At 42.0% G+C, this 22,242-nt stretch overlaps 1 protein-coding gene across 1 annotated transcript in view; it reads right to left on the bottom strand.

The window, feature by feature from the left end:
• arhgap10 (Rho GTPase activating protein 10) overlaps positions 1-22,242 on the bottom strand; it is a 223,415-nt gene that overhangs the window by 11,285 nt on the left and 189,888 nt on the right. The gene's annotated exons all lie outside the window — the stretch shown is intronic.

Here is a 22,242-nt window from a genome sequence, read left to right as displayed (position 1 = left end):
CTATGTCAATATACTAAAACAGAACGGTACAAGACTGTGTTTCAAGATAACTATACAGTAAATCTCATGCAACAATCAAAATATTTCCTAAAAGCAGAGAAATTTGACAGAAAATTTGATAGAAACATTCAAAATCACACAGAGAATCAAGAGAAATATTTTGCACTGGCAGCTGGGTCAAGAACCAAGACAGACAGACTTGGTAATTGGCAAAAGATCTGAAGGCAACATGTGGAAAACCTTCATCTAATTAAATAAGAAGTTATAATTTGAAAAGTAGCTCCTGAAATGGTGAAAGTAACTTGAATCATTGTTTCTGGAATTGGATAAGAATAAAAAAGGAATATTTTGTAGAGCAGTGGAATGGAATTTGCAGATTGCTTTTCCCAAAGGGTGGCAAGAGTGCCAGAAGCCTCCTTTTGTTCTGTTACAATTTAATGATTCTCAATATTTATAATTATCTTAAAATTTGTGTTTACTTTTAATATTTTCAAATATTTAAAATTCACATTAATACTTCATTTAAAAATTTGCACATTTAATCTTTTAAGTTGCTTGTATTTTTAATAGCTTTTATATATTTCTGTATGCCCTGTGTTCCTAACCAACAATACTAGCCCCTTGGATATGTGCTGCACATGCAACATGAAGAGTGAAAGCAAGCAACAGGTCCCACCCAGGAAAACATGGGATGAAACACAAATATATTCACCACTTCACACGCCTGTTGCCAGTTTACTTTTACATCAGTTTGTCAATAAAAGAGTTTTTGTGCCAACTTTCACAGTGACCATTTACACAGTCTACTGTTCTAGAGAGCTGGGAAACAACCCAACTAACAGCAGTGTTACAGATTCCAATGGCTATAATTGGTGTCTATTTTGAATGTTGGTTCTCTAATCTGACAAGTAATTAATAATCAGCTAATTGTATTTGGCAGTTTTATAGCTAATAACACTCTCCATTCAGTTGCTCTGGTTTCACTTAAAAAAAACCCTTCTGTTCAATTTCTGCCACCTAATTGAACTAATGCTTTGTTTTAAGAGAGAGTGGGGTACTTTTGTGACATTTACGGATATATACACTGCACCATGAATCAGAATCAGGTTTATTATCACTGACAAATATTGTGAAGTTTGTTGTTTTGCAGCAGCACAGTACAATACGTAAAAAGGTTATAGCAAGTTAGGTTAAGAAATATAAAAAATAAGTAGTGCAAGAAGAGTAAATCGTGAGGTAATGTTCCTACAATGTTGAGGTACATTTATGACGCAGGGAGCCCATTCAGTTGATCAAATCCCAACCAATTTGGAGACCAATGCCGTCCAATTTCCCTGTTACTTCCACACAGCCATGCAAGTCATTCTTTATCAAATTCGTCTTAAATTCCTGCCTAAAGGCACTGATTGTCTCCATCACCCTATGCACAGTGAATTTCAGATTGTATTTACTCTAATCTGAACAACTCCTGACCACTAAAATATGTTTTTCTCCACATCCCCCCTTCTATCTTTGCCCAAATGATTACTGTTATACTCCTGGTCCTTAAATTATCCACTATTGGGAAAAGCTTCTATTTACCTTCATGTTGTTTACCCCCATCAAATCTTCTCACTCTTCTTTGCACTGAGGTGAATAATCACAGATTCTCTAGTTTAAACTTGTGGCTGGAACGGTTTTGGTAAATATTTTCTGTACCCTTCTCTAGGTCCTTCGTATTCTTCCTAAAGTAGCCAGAATCAGACACTATACTCAGGTTTTGGTTTGCCCAGTGTTTTACATAGATTCAACACAACTTCCCAGCCTTTCTCTCCAAGTGCCAGACTTTCACCTGCATCATTACCACTTAACATGCATTATTATTTTTTCTTATGGCATCCGTTAGTCTTGCGAGACCATAGACCTGCGCCTGGAAAGTCTTCACTCTCTAGGACGCAGGCCTGGGCAAGGTTGTATGGAAGACCAGCAGTTGCCCATGCTGCAAGTCTCCCCTCTCCACGACACCAATGTTGGTCCAAGGGAAGGGCATTAGGACCCATACAGCTTGGCACCAGTGTCGTTGCAGAGCAATATGCCTTGCTCAAGAGCCGTTGCCTCGACTGGGGCTTGACCTTCAGGTTGCTAGTCCAATGCCTTAACCACTTGGCCATGTGCCAACACCACGCATTATTACTTCCAAGAATTTGTACATATGTAAATTTGAATCCCCCTACCTCTTCAAAACTATGCCATTTAGTCTGGAAAGGCTCTCCTTAAACTTTCGAACAAAGTGTATCTCTTCACAATTCTATAAGTTTCAACTGCCTATTATATACCCATTCTGTTATTATTCTCCACATCATCTTCTTCATATCTTAGTTTTGTCATAAGAGCTACCTTTGGTGTATTACCCTGCTCACCCATATCTACATCACTTATATACACATTAACATATTAATAAACATTCCCATCAATAAAAGGCAGAGTGCCATCATTTGGGAAGCACTAAAGTTCACTCTCCAGCAATGTGAAAAACAAAGATCTACTACTGCTTTTTATATTCATATTTTAGGTCATTTTGCTGCACACAAAATTTTTTAACACTTTCTTTCCCAAAGCTGATCGTGAATGATTCTGTAGTTGCAGAGAAATTCAGATGCTAAATGCATTTTATTGGCTTTGTATCTGTACTTGGCACAACGACCATAAAGTTGAATCTAATCTAATCTAATCTAAATGTTTGATCTCCATCAATTCGAGGGAATGCTTGATGTCAGTCTACAGAAGAGTACAAGGCACAAATTGGGGTGTCACAGTGGTGTAGCCATAGCTCAGTGCTATTATAGCTCAGTTAGAGTCTGGAGTTCAACCCCAGCGTCCTCTGTAAGAAGTTTGTACGTTCTTCCCGTGAGCGAGTGGATTCCCTTCCACAGTTAAAAGACGTGCCAATTGGTAGGTTAGTTGGTCATTATATATTATCCTGTAATTAGGCTAGGGTTAAACAGGTGGGTTGCTGTGTGTTGCGGCTTATTGTGCTGGAAGCGCCTGTTCTGCACTGTACCTCTAAATAAATACATTTGGGTTTGCTAAATTTCTTTCAAAAGACATTCAACATTGCAGACACCAAGTCTTAGTTGAACAATTACAAAAGTTATTAAGTTCCAGACAAGACCTGATCCTTGTTTTCCATCAGCCCAGCTGGCGGCAGCTAAAGTCCTGGTGACAACCGTCCTAGTTGTACCAAATTTTCAACCCATCTTTAACCAAGTATACAAAATTGTGAGGGGTCCGGATAGGTGAATCTATGCAGACTCTTTCCCATCATGTTGGGTGAGACTAGAACTAGTGGTCATAAGTTTAGTGTGAAAGATGAATAGTAATCTGAGGGGGAAGTTATTTTGTCAGAAGGTGGTGCAAGTGTAGAACCAGTGGAAATGGTAACGGTGGGTTCAAATGTAACACTTAAGAGAAGTTTGAGTAGCTGCATGGATGAGGCAGGTTTGGAGGGCTATGGTCCAAGTGTAGGTCGATAAGACTGGGCAGAAGACCAGGCCAGTATGGACTAGATAGGCCGAAGAGCCTGTTTCTATGCTCCATGAATCAACGACTAAATGACATGCTACTTTTAAGGCCTCATCTTTGCTAACTAGCTTTTTATTTTGGATGGTTTAAACACCTTTTGACAATCCACATAGTCAACATCTGGTACAATATATTCTCTTCATTAAATATCTGGGTTCATCATGAAAACAGTTCAGTCTGGTTAGTCAAATACAGTTTGCATTTAACAAATCCATGCTGGGTCTGCCTTAATAATTCAAAGTACCTACCTGTTTTCCTTATTTCTACGACCTTCCCCTCTACAGAGATTAAACTAACTTGCCTGTAATTGTCTGACAAATCCTGACATTTGCTATTTTCCATCTCTCTAGCACCATTCCTCTACTGCTGAGAGAATTGCAAGATTTTAGCAAGCAGTTATTTATGCATATAATTCCTCTATTATGTTACAATATGCTAAAGAATAGAATATTGTAATAATAGGGGAATAAGATGCACGAATAATTGCCAATTTATTTTAAATCCTCCAACACCCCGCTTTGCGGGACATTTGGTCCAAGTATTGCTAAGGTGCAAACCATTCATCTTGAACAGGCACTCTTGTCTCAAAACTGATTCCGAATGTCCCAGGATTCTGAAACTCTCTCTTTGAATTTAATCTTTAGTCAAACACAAATCTGAGCATTCTTAATTCTTAGCAACGCATGAGACACAATAATCAAGAAATTGCTACCTTTTTAAACTTCCTGCTTAGCACCTGCACCTCTAGTGCCAAGAGCTCAACACATTCCCTCACGTTACTGATTCCAACGTGAACCACAATTTCTGGCTCATCATCTTCATTCTCCAAATCTTCTACATCCTTTTTGATGTCCTTCATAATAGTACTAGACAGGCAACATATTACACAATATTCAGTTTGGCTAAAGAAATCTTCAAATAATGCCCAGTGACAAGAGATACTTGGTTTCTCTCTTCCACCATTTTGAAATGAAAGGAGAACAATACCAGTCTTCCAATCCTCTGGCATCATTCCCTGGCTTGACAACATTGCAGGAGTGTAATCAGACCATGTTTGTTTTTTTTAAATAGGCTGGGAAATACTTCAAAGCCTGGTGATTTGTTTTCAATGATGTTAACCTCTTAATGCTTTCCTTCTGCTCTTTTGATCTCATTTAATGTTCCTCACCTATGCTTCTTGACTACAGCATGAGTGAGGACAGTGTGACGGGGTCCTGAATTACCCCTATGAACTGTGCTTTTGAAAAGAGAGAGAGGGAGAGTTATTTAACACTGACATCTTGTTTTTAAGAGAGAGAGAGAGAGAGAGAGAGACGAAGACATTTTTGGATGATGTTATGGGTCTTCTGCAGCATGTTTACATTTTTATAAGGACACTGGTTTCAGCTTCTGTATTCTTACAGACAGAGAAGGGAGGAGCTGTTTGAGTGACAGCTGGTATTCAGCACGGTGAGATAAATAGAAGGTCAGATGATAAACGGATAGACACATGGTTTTGGAAACTGAATGAGCTTTGTCGTGCCCACAGAAAAAGTGGGTTTTGGAGGATCGATCAGTGGCTCTCGAAGTGTGAAAAGGGAGTGACCGGTAGGGAGTTGTTTGTGTGTCCAACCCTCGCCTGGGTTAATTCCACCACAGACCAACGGTGCCCTTTGTTGTGGTCACGGTGACTTCTAAAGGATTTCGGAGGACAACGGGAAGATCGATGGCATCAGCTCACCTGAAGACTCAAATATCTTTCTCTTTCCATCACTACTCAACTCAATACCACGAACTGAACTGAACTTTACTCATCATCCTAAGACTATCTATTTATCCCTAGACTCGAAGAAGCTTGGATTTCATATATTTCCAGACTTACTTATATAATCATTCCTAACCTGTTTGATTTATCTGCATTTATATTACTGTATTGCGTAGTTACTAATAAATACTATTAGTTAATAGCAATTCTGGACTCTAAGGTGTTTTCCACTTCTGCTGGTTCTTTAACCCGTCACAGGGTGCGTGATAACAGACACAAATTATTCAATAAGAATGCTACCCACATTTTGCCTCTATACACAGGATACCAGCTTGGCTTCTAATAGGCCTGACTCTTCTTTGTTATCCTCTTGATCTTCAAGTATTTATAATGCATTAAAAAAAATTATTTGCTCACATTTTATGTTTTCCCAATTTCCTTTTCAATTTCACTGCTCATGCTTCTATCCTCTTCCAGACTCTTTGCATCTGATAATTTTTCCATTCTAGCCTTATCCTTCACTTCCATCCACCTTTCCCTTCATTTCCAACTGGAAGGTCACTTTCTATCAAGTCCTGTCAATAATGCACCAACCTCTTGTGCACATGCAGCAACAGATTTGATTCACATGGTAGTGTAGTGGCTGGTGTAACAGCGCTAGTGGCCTGGGTTCAATTCACACCACTGTCTGTAAGGAGTTTGTACGATCTCCCTGTAGGATTTCTCTTGGTGTCTCAGTTTCCCCCACACCACGTTCTACAGAAAAATGCAGAATTCTCTTCGCTTTCCATTCAGAAATGATTAAGTGTAAAAATTTTGTATGGTAAAACTTTATAGATGCTCCACAACATTGTTATATAATGGATCATAGTTTTTCAACATGGCTTAAGATCAGGAAGCACATGCTTACATACTCTGATCCGGTACAAAATCGGTAGGGTAACACGATAATGTAGTGGCTAGCACAATGCTTTACAGAACCAGTGACCTGGACCCGGGTTCAATTCCTGCTGCTGTCTGTCAGGAGTTTGTAAGTTCTCCCTGTGATTATGTGGGTTTCCTGCAGGTGCTCCAGTTTCCTCCCACAGTCCAAAGACATATTGATCGGTAGGTTAATTGATCATTGCAAATTAGGGGTTAAATAGGGGTATTGCGGGCAACGTGGCTCGAAAGGCCAGAAGGACTTATTCCAGACTGTATTTCAATCAATCAGTAAACAAATCGATCAATAAATAATTAGCTAACTAACTAACCTGTGAAAGTCTTAAACTATACTACTTACGTGCTTTCTCATCCTTCATGTGCTCTTCATTTAGAAATATACTAGTTCTTAACAAATGACACCAATATAACATAATTGCATGTCTGGGGATTTTACAGAAATTCTGTACACTCATCATATAAAGACATCCATTTGGTATCTTTCTGGAACCACATCAAAAAGCCACGCAAACACAAATTTTACAAAATCAGCACATTTGACAGAATTATTCTTTAAGTCAAAACTTGTTTAAACAAGAACCACCAAACAACTTCAGTCATTAAAGAATTAACTTGAGCAATTTGAAAAAACATCCTGTTTATGGTATCAAATATAGTTTACTACTGGCTCATTCTACTAAAATTGTCATTAATGTGATTTCAAGCATTAACAGTGACTGAGAAAGTTACACTGGTGAATTTATCACAATAGAAGATACCTAGCTGTAAGAGAAGCCTAAATCATTGGACATCTGCCTTTTAATTTACACACATTTGTATCATTCACATCTAAAAGAAAGAGGTAATAATGTCAAATTACCTTCTGTCAGTGCAACATCCTAAGACATAGTCAGGTTATTTCAGTAGTTTCAGATAAGGTAGCAGGCACTTCTAAAAATGCCTTATGAAATAGGTGTATATACATTTTCAATGGAAAGAAAAGGCAAATCTAACTAAAGCTGCATATAAACTCTCCTGAACACAATTGCATCACGAAGCGAGAGAAGTGCTCCACGAGGCGAGAGAAGAGATTGCTGAGCCTCTGGCTAGGATCTTTATGTCCTCGTTGTCCACTGGAATGGTACCGGAGGATTGGAGGGAGGCGAATGTTGTCCCCTTGTTCAAAAAAGGTAGTAGGGATAGTCCGGGTAATTATAGACCAGTGAGCCTTACGTCTATGGTGGGAAAGCTGTTGGAAAAGATTCTTACAGATAGGATCTATGGGCATTTAGAGAATCATGGTCTGATCAGGGACAGTCAGCATGGCTTTGTGAAGGGCAGATCGTGTCTAACAAGCCTGATAGAGTTCTTTGAGGAGGTGACCAGGCATATAGATGAGGGTAGTGCAGTGGATGTGATCTATATGGATTTTAGTAAGGCATTTGACAAGGTTCCACATGGTAGGCTTATTCAGAAAGTTAGAAGGCATGGGATTCAGGGAAGTTTGGCCAGGTAGATTCAGAATTGGCTTGCCTGCAGAAGGAAGAGGGTGGTGGTGGAGGGAGTACATTCAGATTGGAGGATTGTGACTAGTGGTGTCCCACAAGGATCTGTTCTGGGACCTCTACTTTTCGTGATTTTTATTAACAACCTGGATATGGGGGTAGAAGGGTGGGTTGGCAAGTTTGCAGACGACACAAAGGTTGGTGGTGTTGTAGATAGTGTAGAGGATTGTCAAAGATTGCAGAGAGACATTGATAGGATGCAGGAGTGGGCTAAGAAGTGGCAGATGGGGTTCGACCCAGAGAAGTGTGAGGTGGTACACTTTGGAAGGACAAACTCCAAGGCAGAGTACAAAGTAAATGGCAGGATATTTGGCAGTGTGGAGGAGCAGAGGGATCTCGGGGTACATGTCCACAGATCCCTGAAAGTTGCCTCACAGGTGGATAGGGTAGTTAATAAAGTTTATGGGGTGTTAGCTTTCATAAGTCGAGGGACAGAGTTTAAGAGTCGTGATATAATGATGCAGCTCTATAAAACTCTGGTTAGGCCACACTTGGAGTACTGTGTCCAGTTGTGGTCACCTCACTGTAGGAAGGATGTGGAAGCATTGGAAAGGGTACAGAGGAGATTTACCAGGATGCTGCCTGGTTTAGAGAGTATGCATTATGATCAGAGATTAAGGGAGCTAGGGCTTTACTCTTTGGAGAGAAGGAGGATGAGAGGAGACATGATAGAGGTGTACAAGATAATAAGACGAATAGATAGAGTGGATAGCCAGCGCCTCTTCCCCAGGGCACCACTGCTCAATACAAGAGGACATGGCTTTAAGGTAAGGGGTGGGAAGTTCAAGAGGGATATTAGAGGAAAGTTTTTTACTCAGAGAGTGGTTGGTGCGTGGAATGCACTGCCTGAGTCAGTGGTGGAGGCAGATACACTAGTGAAGTTTAAGAGACTACTAGACAGGTATATGGAGGAATTTAAGGTGGGGGCCTATATGGGAGGCAGGGTTTGAGGGTTGGCACAACATTGTGGGCCGAAGGGCCTGTACTGTGCTATACTATTCTATGTTCTATGTACTTACATGTCTTTAGCAATGGAAACTGCACAGGAGGTCACATAAGCTGCTGGCCATGATCCCTATGCCAGCTCCAGCCATTAGTCCCACGTACATTCCATTAGGCATATTCAAAAGGTATTGCCTCAAGAAGGCAACACCCATTATTAAGGACACTCAGCATCCAGGGCATGCCCTCTTATTATTATTATTACCATCAGGAAGGAGGTGCAGGAGCCTGAAGGCACCCATTCAATACTTGAGGAACAGCATCTTCCTCTCCACTGTCAGATTTCTGAACAGTCCATGAACCCAAGAACACAACCTCACGGTTTCACTCTCCGTTTGCACGATTTATTTATTTTTTATATTTCGCATTGTAACTTATAACCATTGTGTATTGAATTGAACTGCTACCACAAAACAACAAATTTAATGACAAGTCACCGATAATAAACTTGATTCTGATTTCGCTGCTCCCCAAACTCCTGCAAATTTTTGCTTTTATGTATTTATCTAAATGCCTTCTAAATATTGTTGAATCTGCTTCCACCGTATTAGCAACCCATTTTGGATTTTAACAACTCACTGTGAAAACAAAATTGTCCAATTTCACTCTGATTTTTGTCCCAATGACTTTAAATCCATCTCCAAGAATTATTCAAACTTGTACTACATGTAACAGCTTTACTGGAGTTGCTATCAAAATATCTTACAATTTAGAATCCTTAAATTTCCCCTTCACATTTTTTCTTCTCAAAAGCCCAGTTTCCTTATCTAGTCCGTGTAACTGACGTCTTACATCAAATAGTACAACACTGTAAGGAGGGACAAACTCAAGATGACTTTTAAGCTCCTCCTCCACCACCTTTGCCACAGTATCTACTTCAACGGCCAGGAGTCATTTCTTCACCTTCAAACTTCCAGATCCACACATGCAGTGCAAACAGAGATTTGGTTCCTTAATTTTTCTACTTGGTTGACTCAATATAATCTATACATCTGAACCTAAAGCATTTCTTTCATAAATGACCAACTGCAACAGTGTCAGTAAACCAACTTGACAAGCATGGTCTTGTTGTTTAACAAACTGATCTGCACTTGTAGCAGCTGAACTCCAGTCTCTCATTTAATACCTCCCTCTGGGCCAAAACTTTCCCACCAAACAAAAGGCCATTATTACAGTCAATGACCTCATAACCTCTGGGACATCTTCACACTCTCCTAGTTCAAAGTTCAAACTTCAAAGTAAATTTATTATCAGAGTACACATACAACCCTGAGATTCAAGTTCTTGCAGGCATACTCAATAAATCCATAATAGAATCAATGAAAGACTGCAACAACTTTCAGTTTTCAACGAGCGTGCAAAAGACAACAAACTGTGCAAAGAAATAATAAAAAAATAAATAAACAATAAATATCAAAACATGAGATGAAGAGCTCTTGTAAGTGAGACCATTGATCGTGGGAACATTTCAAAGATGGGACACGTGAAGTTATCCCCTTTGTTTCAAAAGCCTGATGGCTGAGGGATAGTAACTGTTCCTGAACCTGGTGGTGAGAGTCCTGAGGCTCCTGGACCACCTTCTCGATGGCAGAGGTGAGAAGAGAGCATAACCCAAATAGTGGGGGTCACCGATGACGGGTGCTGTTTTCCCGTGAACGCTTCAGATAGGTATGCTCATTGGTGGGGAGGGATGGACTGGGTTGTATCCTCTATTTTTTGTAGGATTTTCCATTCGGGGCATTGGTGTTTCCATACCAGGTTGTGATGCAGCCAGGCAATGTACTCTCTACCACACATCTATAGAAGTTTGTCAAAGTTTCAGATGTCATGCTGAATCTTCACCAACTCCTAAGAGAGTAGAGGCGCTGTCATGCAGTTTTCATAATTGCACTTCTGTGTTGGCCCTGGGATAAGTCCTCTGGAATGTAACACTGAAGAATTTAAAGTTCCTGACCCTCTCCTCCTCTGATCATCCGATCAGGACTGGCTCATGAACCTCTGGTTTCGTCCTCCTGAAGTCAATAATCAGCTCGTTGGTCTTGCTGACACTGAGTGAGAGGTTGGTGCTGTAACACCACTAAACCAGATTTTCAATCTCCCCTTAATATACTTTATAATTTATACTTTATTGTCACCAAACAATTGATACTAGAACGTACGATTATCACAGCGATATTTGATTCTGCGCTTCCTGCTCCCTGGATTACAAATCGATAGTAAATATTAAAAATTTAAATTATAAATCATAAATAGAAAATAGAAAAACGGAAAGTAAGGTAGTGCAAAAAAAACCGAGAGGCAGGTCAGGATATTTGGAGGGTACGGCCCAGATCCAGGTCAGGATCTGTTCAGCAGTCTTATCACAGTTGGAAAGAAGCTGTTTCCAAATCTGGCCATACAAGTCTTCAGGCTCCTGAGCCTTCTCCCAAAGGGAAGAAGGACGAAAAGTGTGTTGGCTAGATGGATCGTGTCCTTGATTATCCTGGCAGCACTGCTCCGACAGCGTGCGGTGTAAAGTGAGTCCACGGACGGAAGATTGGTTTGTGTGATGTGCTGCGCCGTGTTCACGATCTTCTGCAGCTTCTTCCGGTCTTGGACAGAACAACTGCCATAATGTGCTGATTCATCACCATTTTTGATTTGACCTACGACAGAGGTGTAGTCAGCAAACTTGAATGTGGCATTATAGCTGTGCTTAGCCACACAGTACCAAGTATAAAGCAAGTACAGCAGGGGCTAAGCCAACAGCCTTACAGTGTGCCTGTATTGATGGAGATTGTGGAGATGTTGTTGCCAATCTAAACTGACTGGGGTCTGCAAGTGAGGAAATACAGGATCCAATTGCACAAGGAGGTATTGAGCCCAAGGTCTTGAATCTTATTGATTTGTTTTGTGGGGATGATGGTATTAAGTGCCAAGCTGTAGTCTATAAAGAGCATCCTGATACATGTACCTTTGCTATCCAGATGTCCCAAGGTTGAGTGAAAAGCCATTGAGATGGTGAGGCATTTCATGTTTATCGAAACCTAAAAACATATTTTATTGAACTCCCAACACCTACACAATGAAAGCATGCTAAAAGCCTTTTACGTAATAACATCATCACACCAGACCAGTCTCTTAAAGCAAAACCCCATCTCAATGTCAGTGGTTGTGAATTATGTACATTTCTCTCAATTCTGTTACCCGGCACAGCGCCGCCCCCCCCACCCAGCCCCCGTAATTCACTAAAATGGGCATTGTGAGCCTGTCTGGAGCTGGGATGAGCTGCCCGGCTCGGATCCCAAGTTCTGTGGGTGGTGGAATCACAGGTGCCTCTGGCTCATCCAGAGGTGGATTGACGCGATCATGGTCACGTTGTGATGCCAGGGGCACGGCAGCAGAATACTCCAAATCTTGGTGCGCCAGTTTAGGGTGATCTACCAAAATATGTTCAGGTTTACCTCTTCTTATCGATGATAAAAGTCTTTTCTCTCCATTCCAAAACGTGGAATGGGCCACTGCAAAGGGGCCTAAGGGGACGTTAATGTGTCATGGCAGATGAAAACAAACAAGGCGGAATGTAGGCCAACAGGAACCCAGGAGTGCTGTATGCCACAACGGGAGGTAGGAACAGGTGAAAAGGAACTGAATTTACTGAGGGAGGAAAGAACACTGTTGAGAGGCTGGCCAGGCACTCATGGCATCAGGACAAAATCACCTGGCACTCGTAACAGCTGCCCATACACCAGCTCAGCCACGGACGACTTCAGGTCCTTCTTTGAAGCCATTCTGAGCCCCAGCAGGACCCATGTAAACCAATCATGCCAGCACTCATCAGTCAGGGAAGCCTTCAGAGAAGCCTTTAAGGAGTGGTGAAACCACTCGCATGGGCCATTGGACTATGGGTGATACGTCATGGGTGATGTACCCTAATGCCAAGGTTGTGGGCCATCGCAGCCCAGAGGTCTGAAATGAATTGGGATAATGGCCAGAGGAAATATCAGATGAGGTGCCAAACTGAGCAACCCAGGTGCTGACGAACCCGAGCCACGTCTGTGGCCGTCGTTGATGCTAGAGGGACGACCTCTGGCCACCTGGTGGTACGGCCCACCATGGTAAGGAGGTACATAAAACTGCAGGAAGGGGGAAGAAAACCAACAATGGTGCCTGAACATGACGGTTAATTTTTGCCTGCTGGCACTCCACACAAGCTGCAGTCCAATCACACACATCCTTCCTAAGGCTGTGCCAAACAAACTTTAGTGCAATCTGTTTCTGCCAGGCCTTCCGGCCTGGAAGTGAGAGACCATGTATGGAGTTGAAAACAGTCCCATCTCCAGTTTGCAGACACGATGGGGCGAGCGTGACAGGTTGAGACGTTGCACAGGAGAGAAACCCCATCCTCCCTGACCTTAATGTTAGCCAACTGCAGGCCCATGACTGCTGTTCACTAAGCCTGGACCTCTGGGTCAGTAACTTGGTCGGCTGCCATGCCCGCATTATCAACCCCTATGTGTACGGCCTCAGTAGCTGTCACGGCATTATTTTTCCCCTTTGATATATTGTACATCTGTTGTGAACTCTCAAAAGTACAACTGTGCAAGAAAGTTTGTGAGCCCTTTAGAATTTTTTATTTCTGCATAAATATGACCTAAAGTGTGATCAGATCTTCATGCAACTCCTAAAAATAGATAAAGAGAACCCAATTAAATAAATAACACAAACATTATACTTATTCATTTATTTATTGAGAAAAATGATCCAGTATTACATGTATTAGTTGGAAAAAGTATGTGAACTGGTGTGACACCCTTCTATCACAATAACTTCAACCAAACATTTCCAGTAACTGTTGTTCAGTCCAGCACATTGATTTGGAAGAATTTTAGGCCATTCCTTCTCACAAAACTGCTTCAGCTCTGGGGTGTTGGTCGGCTTCCTTGCATGAACTGCTTGATTCAGGTCCTTCCACAAATTTTATATAGGATTAAGAATCCTATAGGACTTTGCCTCGGCCATTCCAAAACACAAACTTTCTTTTTAAACCATTCTGTTGTTGATTTAATCTTGTCTTGTTCTATTAAGCTTCAGGTGATGACTGCTACCCTGACATTCTCCTGTAAAATGTCATGATACAATTTTAAATTCATTGTTCCCTGAACAATTGCAAGCTGTCCAGGCTCTGAGGCAGCAAAGCAGCCCCAAACCATGATGCTCCTTTCACCATGCTTCACAGTTGGTATGAGGTTTTGGTGTTGGGTGTGCAGTGCCCTTTTCCCTCCAAACATAGCAATGTGTATTTCTGCCATAAAGTTCAACTTTTGTCTCATCTGTCCACAGAACATTATCCCAGAGGTATTGTATAACATCCAGGTGACCTTTTGCGAGCTTGAGACATGCACCATTTTTTTTTTGGAGGAGCAGTGGTTTCCTCTGTGCTGTCCTTCCATGAACACCATCATTGTTCAGTGTTTTTCTTATAGCGGACACGTGAACATAGACTTCAGCAAGTTCTAGAGGTTTCTGCAGGTCTTCTGCTGTCACCCTTGGATTCTTTTTCAACTTCTTCAGAATTGCACATTGCGCTCTTGGTGTGATCTTTGCAGGACGCCCACTCCTAGGGAGAGTAGCAGCAGTACTGAATTTCCTCCATTTGTAGACAATTTCTCTTACTGTGGACTGATGAACACTCAGGTCTTCAGAAATAATTTTGTAGCCTTTTCCAATTTCATGCACCTCTACAATTTTTCTAAGGTGCTCTGAAAATTGTTTTGATCAAGGCATGATGCACATAAACAGATGTTTCTTGAGAAGAGCAGGCTCTGCCAGAAACCTGACTTGGTGTGTCTTTTTGATAGAGCAGGCAACCTCTACAACCCATACCTCCAATCTCATCTCATTGATAGGAACATCTGGCTCCAAATAACTTTTGTAGAAGACATTACCCCAGAGGTTCACATTCTTTTTCAAACAAATACACATAATATAGGATCATCTTTCTCAATAAATAAATGAACAAGTATAATGTTTTTTTGTGTTACTTATTTAATTGGGTTCTCTTTGTCTAGCTTTAGGACTTAAGTGAAGATCTGATCACATTTTAGGTCATATTTATGCAGAAATAGAGGAAATTCTACAGCGTTTACAAACTTTCTAGCACCACTGCAAGCCAGGTGGAGTTGCTGCCATGCAGACCAAGGGTCGGATATTTTGGCCATCATGTGCATGAGGGTTTTGTAGTCAATGAACGCTATAAAATGGCTGGTGGCCCTCTAGAAGAAAACTAAAATGTCCGACTGCCAGATAGAGACCAAGAAGCTCATGGACAAATGAGCTATATTTCCATTTGGGGGGACAGAGCTGCGAGTGGCTGCCACACGCCTCCGACCAGCAGTTTGTGCACAGCACCCACAGCATAGTCTGAGGCGTCAGTTGTAATGGCTATGGGTGCGCCAGGAGGGTTGCGTTAGAAATAACTTGTTTGGTATCATTAAATGTCCTGGTCATGTCCGCTGACCAGTCAAGCACTTGATTATGGGTATTGCCTTTAAGCGCACAATACAGGGGGAGCATAAGTTCAGCAGCTCGCGGTATGAAGCGGTGATAGAAATTAACCATACCCAAAAACTGCAGGTTTTTTTTAGCTGTGCAGGGTGGTGTGATATCCATAATAGTGCCTACCTTTGATGGCAGGGGTTTCGCGCCTTCTGCGGAGATGCGATGGCCAAGAAAGTCAATGGATGACAACACAAACTGGCATTTAACAGGGTTAACAAACAATCCATGTTGGCTTATGCACCTGAAAAGTGTGCGGAGGTGAGATACATGTTCGGACTTGGATGCACTGGTGACAAGTATGTCATTCTTGCAAACGAAAAGAAAATCTAAGTCTTTTAATACAGAGTTCATCAGCCGTTGGAAAGTCTGTACTGCATTTTTCAGTCCAAACAGCATGTGCAGAAACTCAAGAAGGCCAAATGGGGTTCTCGCTGCTGTTTTGTGAATGTCCTCTGAGCACATAGACACCCGATGATAACCCCTGACTAGTGGAAAAAATTAACTTTCCGGTTAAATGTGCCAAAATGTTTTGAATGTGTGGGATCAGGTAACGATTGGGGGTGTTGGCCTCAGTAAGGCATTTGTCATCACCTGAGCAGCAACCACCATCACACTTAGGGACCATACGATGGGGTGAAGCCCAGTCACTATTTGACGACCGCCATACAATTCCAAGTGTTTCCATGTTGGCAGACTCAGCCTTCGCGGTTGCCAGCTTTTCTGGGGTATCAGTCAGTCTTGGGCATGGACATGGACTGGCGGGCCAGTTGTGGGAATGTGGTGCTTGACCTCATGTTTTGCGACTATAGTGAGTAACGTGGACTTGGTGAGGCCTGGGAATTCACCCAGCGACGAGTGAACTCACATGTGGTGGTACGTGCGCTTGAATGAGTCATTGTGGGGAATGTACTGGGGGAGCAAGGTGATGACCCAAAGTCATTAAATTCCCGGCAAATTCACAAGCAGGACAGTATTAGTTGGCAGCCTCCTGCAAGGTTACGTCATCGCTCTTTGCCATCTCATCAATAGGCAACGCTGGCAGCACACTCACGTGAGCACCCGTGTCACACAGGAAATGTCGCCCTGATAGGGTGTCTGTGATGAACAGTTGATGACTCTGGCAGCTGAACCCATGGTGTTCACAGACCTCTGGTGGCCCAGTGTGCTGGCACTGTGAAAGCTGCAAGGCAGTCGGCACTTTCTAGCGTTCCTACCAAAGCGAGCGTGGTAAAAGAGTAGGCCGCGGTGCTGTCTGTCTGTGGGCATCTTTACGTTGGAGGTCTTGCTGACCGGCCTTATTGAGGTAGAGAGAGGAGGAAGAATAATGCTGCCTGGCTGAGTGTAGACTGTCAACCATTTTAGCAAGCTACTTATATTCCTTCATGGGTGCTTTAGCAAAGGCTATGCGAACTGGATCAGGCATTTGCTGAATGAAGAGTTCTTTAGAAAATAAAACCAGGATGGTGATTCACCAGGAGAGACAGCAAGTGGTCCATTAGCTCCAAAGGTTTACGATTGCTGAGACCAATTGTTTGGCGTTCTCAGACTCCAATAGTGCAAAAGTCTGCAAAAGACGAGTTTTCAGCAGTCGGTATTTGTCGTGTTTAGACGGATGTTCCAGCAGAATCACCACTCTCACAGCCGTGGAATTGCTGAGCGACGCTACCACAGAAATATTTGGTGTTCTCACAGGGGTGAACTGGGCCTCCACTTGTTCAAACCAAGTGACGGCAACTTGCTCCCAAAACTCTGGTAGCTTCAAAGCGACTGCATTGGTCAACATATTCAAGAACTCTGGAATCATCCTAGAACTTCAGGGTCACCAATATAGGTTTCCGCAAATCAAACGAAGTGAAGCATTTTATGTTTAACGAAACCTGTAGCACATTTTGCTGAACTCCCAAAACCAAAACAAAAGTACGCTAAAAACCTTTAATGTAATAATGTCATCACATCAGACCAGCCTCTTAAAGCAAAACTCCATCTCAATGTCGGTGGTTGTGAATTATGTACATTTCTCCCAATTACATTACCCTACAATGACATCTACTATTGACCTGTTGCTCCGGTAAGCAAACTGTTGTGGATCCAAGTTGCTTCTCAGGCAGGAGTTGATATGTTTTAACACCAACCTCTCAAAACACTTCTTCACTGTGGGTGCAAGTGCTACTGGACAATAATATAGAGGCAGGTTACCACGTTCTTCTTAGGTACCGGTATGTGAAGTCTGTTTAAAGCAGGTGGGTACCTCAGACTGCAGGAGCAAGAGGTTAAAGATCTCAGTGAGCACTCCAGCTGGTTGATCAGCACAGGTTTTTAGTACTCGGCCAGGTACCCCGTCTGGGCCAGATGTTTCTCATGGGTATATCCGCCTCCGAGACTGAAATCACAGGATCATCGGGAGCTGTGGGAGCTCGTGATGGGTCCTCCATATTTTGACGGTCAAAGTGAGCACAGAAGGTGAAACACCCTGGTTTCCTCGGCTGCACAAGTCTAGGGAAGACCATCTCTGGCCCCACCAAACTTGAGATTTGTATGGATGCTGTGTAATTCGCTACCCTGAAATAACAGATGGTACACTGCGTACGATTAAGGGAATTATATTTATGAATCTTAACTAAAGGGGTAGTAAAGAATAAAAAAAGAGCCCATTCTAATTAAACAGTCAAATGTGTACACATTGGAGTTCATCTTGAACTTCTCAGTCACTCACACGCTGAGCCCTCGGTTAACATGAAAGCTCACAGCACCTTCCGAACGTCCCTCGCAATCCATCTTGATCGGGTCTCCCACCAGTGGTATGCTGCAACCAGTTCTCCCCAGCGTCTTCTCTCTTCATCTCCTTTTGAACAAAAGCCCCAAGCCCAACCTTAGTGTTCCTCACCAGAGAACCTTCCTTTAATTGGACCATCTTAATTGGATGGTACACATTTCTCCTATCCCTTATCTTCAACAGTAACCCAAACATAAGCTGAAACGAGCAGCTCGCACAGAACAGCACAAAATGAAATGCAGAACAGCATAACAGTAAAAAATATGAACCAGGGCACCACAAAAGCATCGAGCTCGTCTGGAAGTAAATATCTGTTGTTGCTTGACTTTACTTTATAAAAGGTGCTGTACCTGCTTCCTTGAGAGTTAAAACTTGCCCAAACTTACACAGCGCAACAACCCTAACACCCTTCACCACCACGCACACGTCCCCTTAAATTCAGAAGCATGGCAGTGTTGTTAGGGGCAAAACTTAGCCCCATCTAGTTGAACTCATTTCTTCTGTCCTCCCTTTTTTGTTGCTCACTATATCCAATACTTTCCCATTTACATCCAGAACATTTCTGACAGCATTTGCCATATTTACAATTTCTCATTTCTCAACTCTGATTATTTTTCACGGGTTTTATTCCTTTCCCAAGAAAACTTCAAAGTATTTCACTTCTTCATTAACAAAGGGCCATAGTACCTTCAACAAAACTTGCCTCTGCTTGTTTGAATTTGTTCTTGTGCTGAGCAACTTCTCCTTTGGTTTGCTTCAGTTCCCCAATAATAGGCATTGCAATTGAAACCCAAATGGGTCCTAGCTTTGTATCTCCATATAGCACCTGTTCTCCATTTCTGTCCCACTCAGCTTCCCTCTCTTATCAATTCTTCCAGGATGAATCAATGCTGCTTCCTGCTCCTGTTCCAATCTAGAAAACTGCAATAGCATTTCATTTTCCACCTTGCCCTCATCTTCACCTTCTCCATCTCTGTTTCAGAAACAAGTTCCACAGTATCCTGCACACTAGCTCAATTCATTCTCAGTGCAGTCATGTTCAACTGCAATATCACATTCACAGCTCTACGGAAGTGAAACCAATGCCAAAATATGGAGTTTGATAATGTAAGCAGGAAGTGAGCCAACTAATATTACACTGTCCACTGGAGAAACCCCTGCAACACCTGCATCTTCAGGGCTTCCATCTGCTTGCTCTGCTGCTCTATTCGAGGCAAGTGCTTTGAGGAGTCAATGAATGCTTGATAATATTTCATCAGGCAAAGCTTTAAAACTGATGGGACATAAACTGCAGCATGTTGCTAGATAGCAATTCTCATATTCTGTGAGTCTGAAGACACTCTTTAGTCATACTTTCTACTATTACACAGGTACAACTTCCATCCTTTTGGAATAACTGGAAGTTGTTGGTCCTTATTGACAAAGATCATTACAACTTCTACGGTATGAGTGAGTCACCTAATTCTACGCCTGTGGTGCTGTTATATGTGCTATTGTTCTTCAATGCTGACATTGCTGTCCACAGACGCCACTTCTCCTAAATCCATGTCAATATTTGATCCATACACAAAGATCCTTGCAATGGCAACTTTGTCATCAATGTCCTTACAATCTGAATGTAACTCATCTAAGACCAGTCTTTAGACAACAATCAAGATATAAACTTGATGTCCCCATGTCAGACAACCTTGACTTGTGGACAATGCAGTAGAATGGTCGCAGGGCGGTTTTGGATCCCTGCTCTCAGAGCATGTTTGTAAACTAGCTTCAACTATACATCAGGTGGCATAATGTTTCTGACCGTGGCCTAAAATTCTTTCTCTGTGAGTTGCAGTGTGAAGACCGTGATCAGTCCCCACATTAAAATTTCATGAGGTAATATAGAAGAAATCTCCAGCAAAACTGCTCATCTGCACACCCTGCAAGGGGTCAGGGATGGACCCGATAATAGTTTGTGTTTCATGAATGAAGCAAAAGATCCTTCCAAAATGAACTGGTGAAATTGTTGAACACTGAACATAATTTGTCAGTGTCTCCTTTTCAATTTGCCTATAGTTTCATTTGTGTTTGTTGACTGTGCAAAAAGCAAACCCTTTTGGTTTCTGCTGATCCTCACAATTGCACGGACAATGACTGTGCTGATTTCATTACTCAGTGTATTGCAGGCAAGGTTTGATGTTCCCATCGTGGTCATAGTAAATGAAAAGCGAATCACTACTGAAACTTTGAGAAACAGGGTTTCACAGTTCCGACTCGCTGCAGATTACTTTCTCCAAGGCTTCATTTCTCTCCACTTTACCAAGTTCTATTTAAATTTCTAAGATGAAAAGTAGCTCAGTCTTCCAGCTGAATACACAAATATGTTCTGTATTTCTGTGCAGGCATAATTAAAATTGTCATTCCTTCTACAAAACAGTGCCTCCAAAACGTGATTTCTGAAATTTATGTGGACAGTAGAAGTATGCATCTTCAATCTTCACCCATCAGCACTGGTTTCCAAATACAGTCAGCAATTACTAGCAATTCAACATTCTGGCCATCTTAACATGGGCTATGCTGTTTCTTCTCCAGTGCGTTCAGAGTTCCGTTAGAATATTTTTGAGTCTTACTGTGCTATTTACTGAGGGTAGAAGACTGAACATCTTGTTATCAGTGTCCCATGTGCTAATGGAACAACCTGCAGTGATGTCATTCTGTTACAGCAATTTGTCAATAAACCAGCACAACTTCAGAATCTTGTTGCTTCACTCCATGATCATCTGCAGTACAGATGTACAGATTAAACTTTGCCTAGGTTGATATTGCACAGATTTCCTCTTGTGGTTTTGTACTTCAGCATTTTGCATTCCGTGCTGATACTCCATGGCGTCTCGTAGTTCGATTTGCACACTGCTGTCCTTCCTTGCATTTAGAATGTTCAACATGACAGCTATAAACCACATACGTACTACATGGGAACGCATATATACTGCATCGGATCACATGGTCCAGCCTTGTTTCCGAACTAAAACCTTTGAATGTAGGTTACAACTACATTTTCCGCTGATGAGGAGCAAAGATTTTTGGCCATCTTAGTTGCTAGCAGCATTGACGTTTCAGAACTTATTTCCTTAGCTCTTGACATTAGCAATATATTTAGTTATCATAATTCTGGCACTTTCATCCAAGATATTAACCAGGCATAGAGGGTAGTGCTGCTGCTTTCTTGCTCCAGTGACCTAGGGTTAATCCTAACCTCTTTTATAACCTGCAAGTGTCTCCATGCTCTGCGACATTTTGTCCCCCCCAAAACATAACATAAATTAGAAGCTGAAGGATCAGCACCAATGCCTGCAGCACACATCATTACATACTGTCAAACAGTAGAAGTAACACTTATGCAGACATCCCACCTCTCCCAGAAGTTCCAGGAGTCTCCCGCATATTAATAGCAGCTCCCTGACGCCCGCAAATTATACACAATATCCCGGAAATGAGAGGGAGAGGGAGAGGGAGAGCGGGAGTGAGATCGAGAGCGGGAGCAAGAGCGAGAATCCTGATTGGTCTCTCTTTGTGCTAAGTAGACCTATTAGTTTTCTCTGTGGGTGGGCTTTACAGTCGACCTCTGTCTCTCGATCAGTTCAGTTTCGTGCCCTGCACCACCAAGGCAAAGTGTTTCAAAGAAAGAAAATATAAAATGTCCTTCACCCCAGACTACACTAAAGTGTACCCCTGCCTAATAGGGGTCAAAAATAATGACAGTGTTGCTTGCTGCACTTTGCAACAGTGACTTTTCTATTGCCCATGGTGGGTTAGGACTGTAAAAGATATGTTGAGGTGAGTTTAACAGGTGTCATTCATTCATTAGCATAGCTAACGTTATTTAAACTAGCTGGCTAGCTGCTAAGGAACTACTCTATTGATGTCCTACGTGATGAAGCCAAACTCCCTGTAGACGTGCTTAACATTGCAATAGAATTAAGAAACGACTCCATGATAATATGTAAGTAAATACTGTATTTTAATGTCACATTTTCGGCATATACCCAGTTTACAGATTGGTTTACAGATTAGACAAAATCACTAAACAAAGTAGTACATAAGACAATATAATAAGGATCGACCTTATGCCTTTATTTCTTTTAGGGACCACAACA

Source organism: Mobula birostris, chromosome 4 (genome assembly GCF_030028105.1).
Source record: "Mobula birostris isolate sMobBir1 chromosome 4, sMobBir1.hap1, whole genome shotgun sequence".
Classification (NCBI taxonomy): Eukaryota; Metazoa; Chordata; class Chondrichthyes; order Myliobatiformes; family Myliobatidae; genus Mobula; species Mobula birostris.
This window is presented reverse-complemented; position numbering and strand designations above follow the sequence as displayed.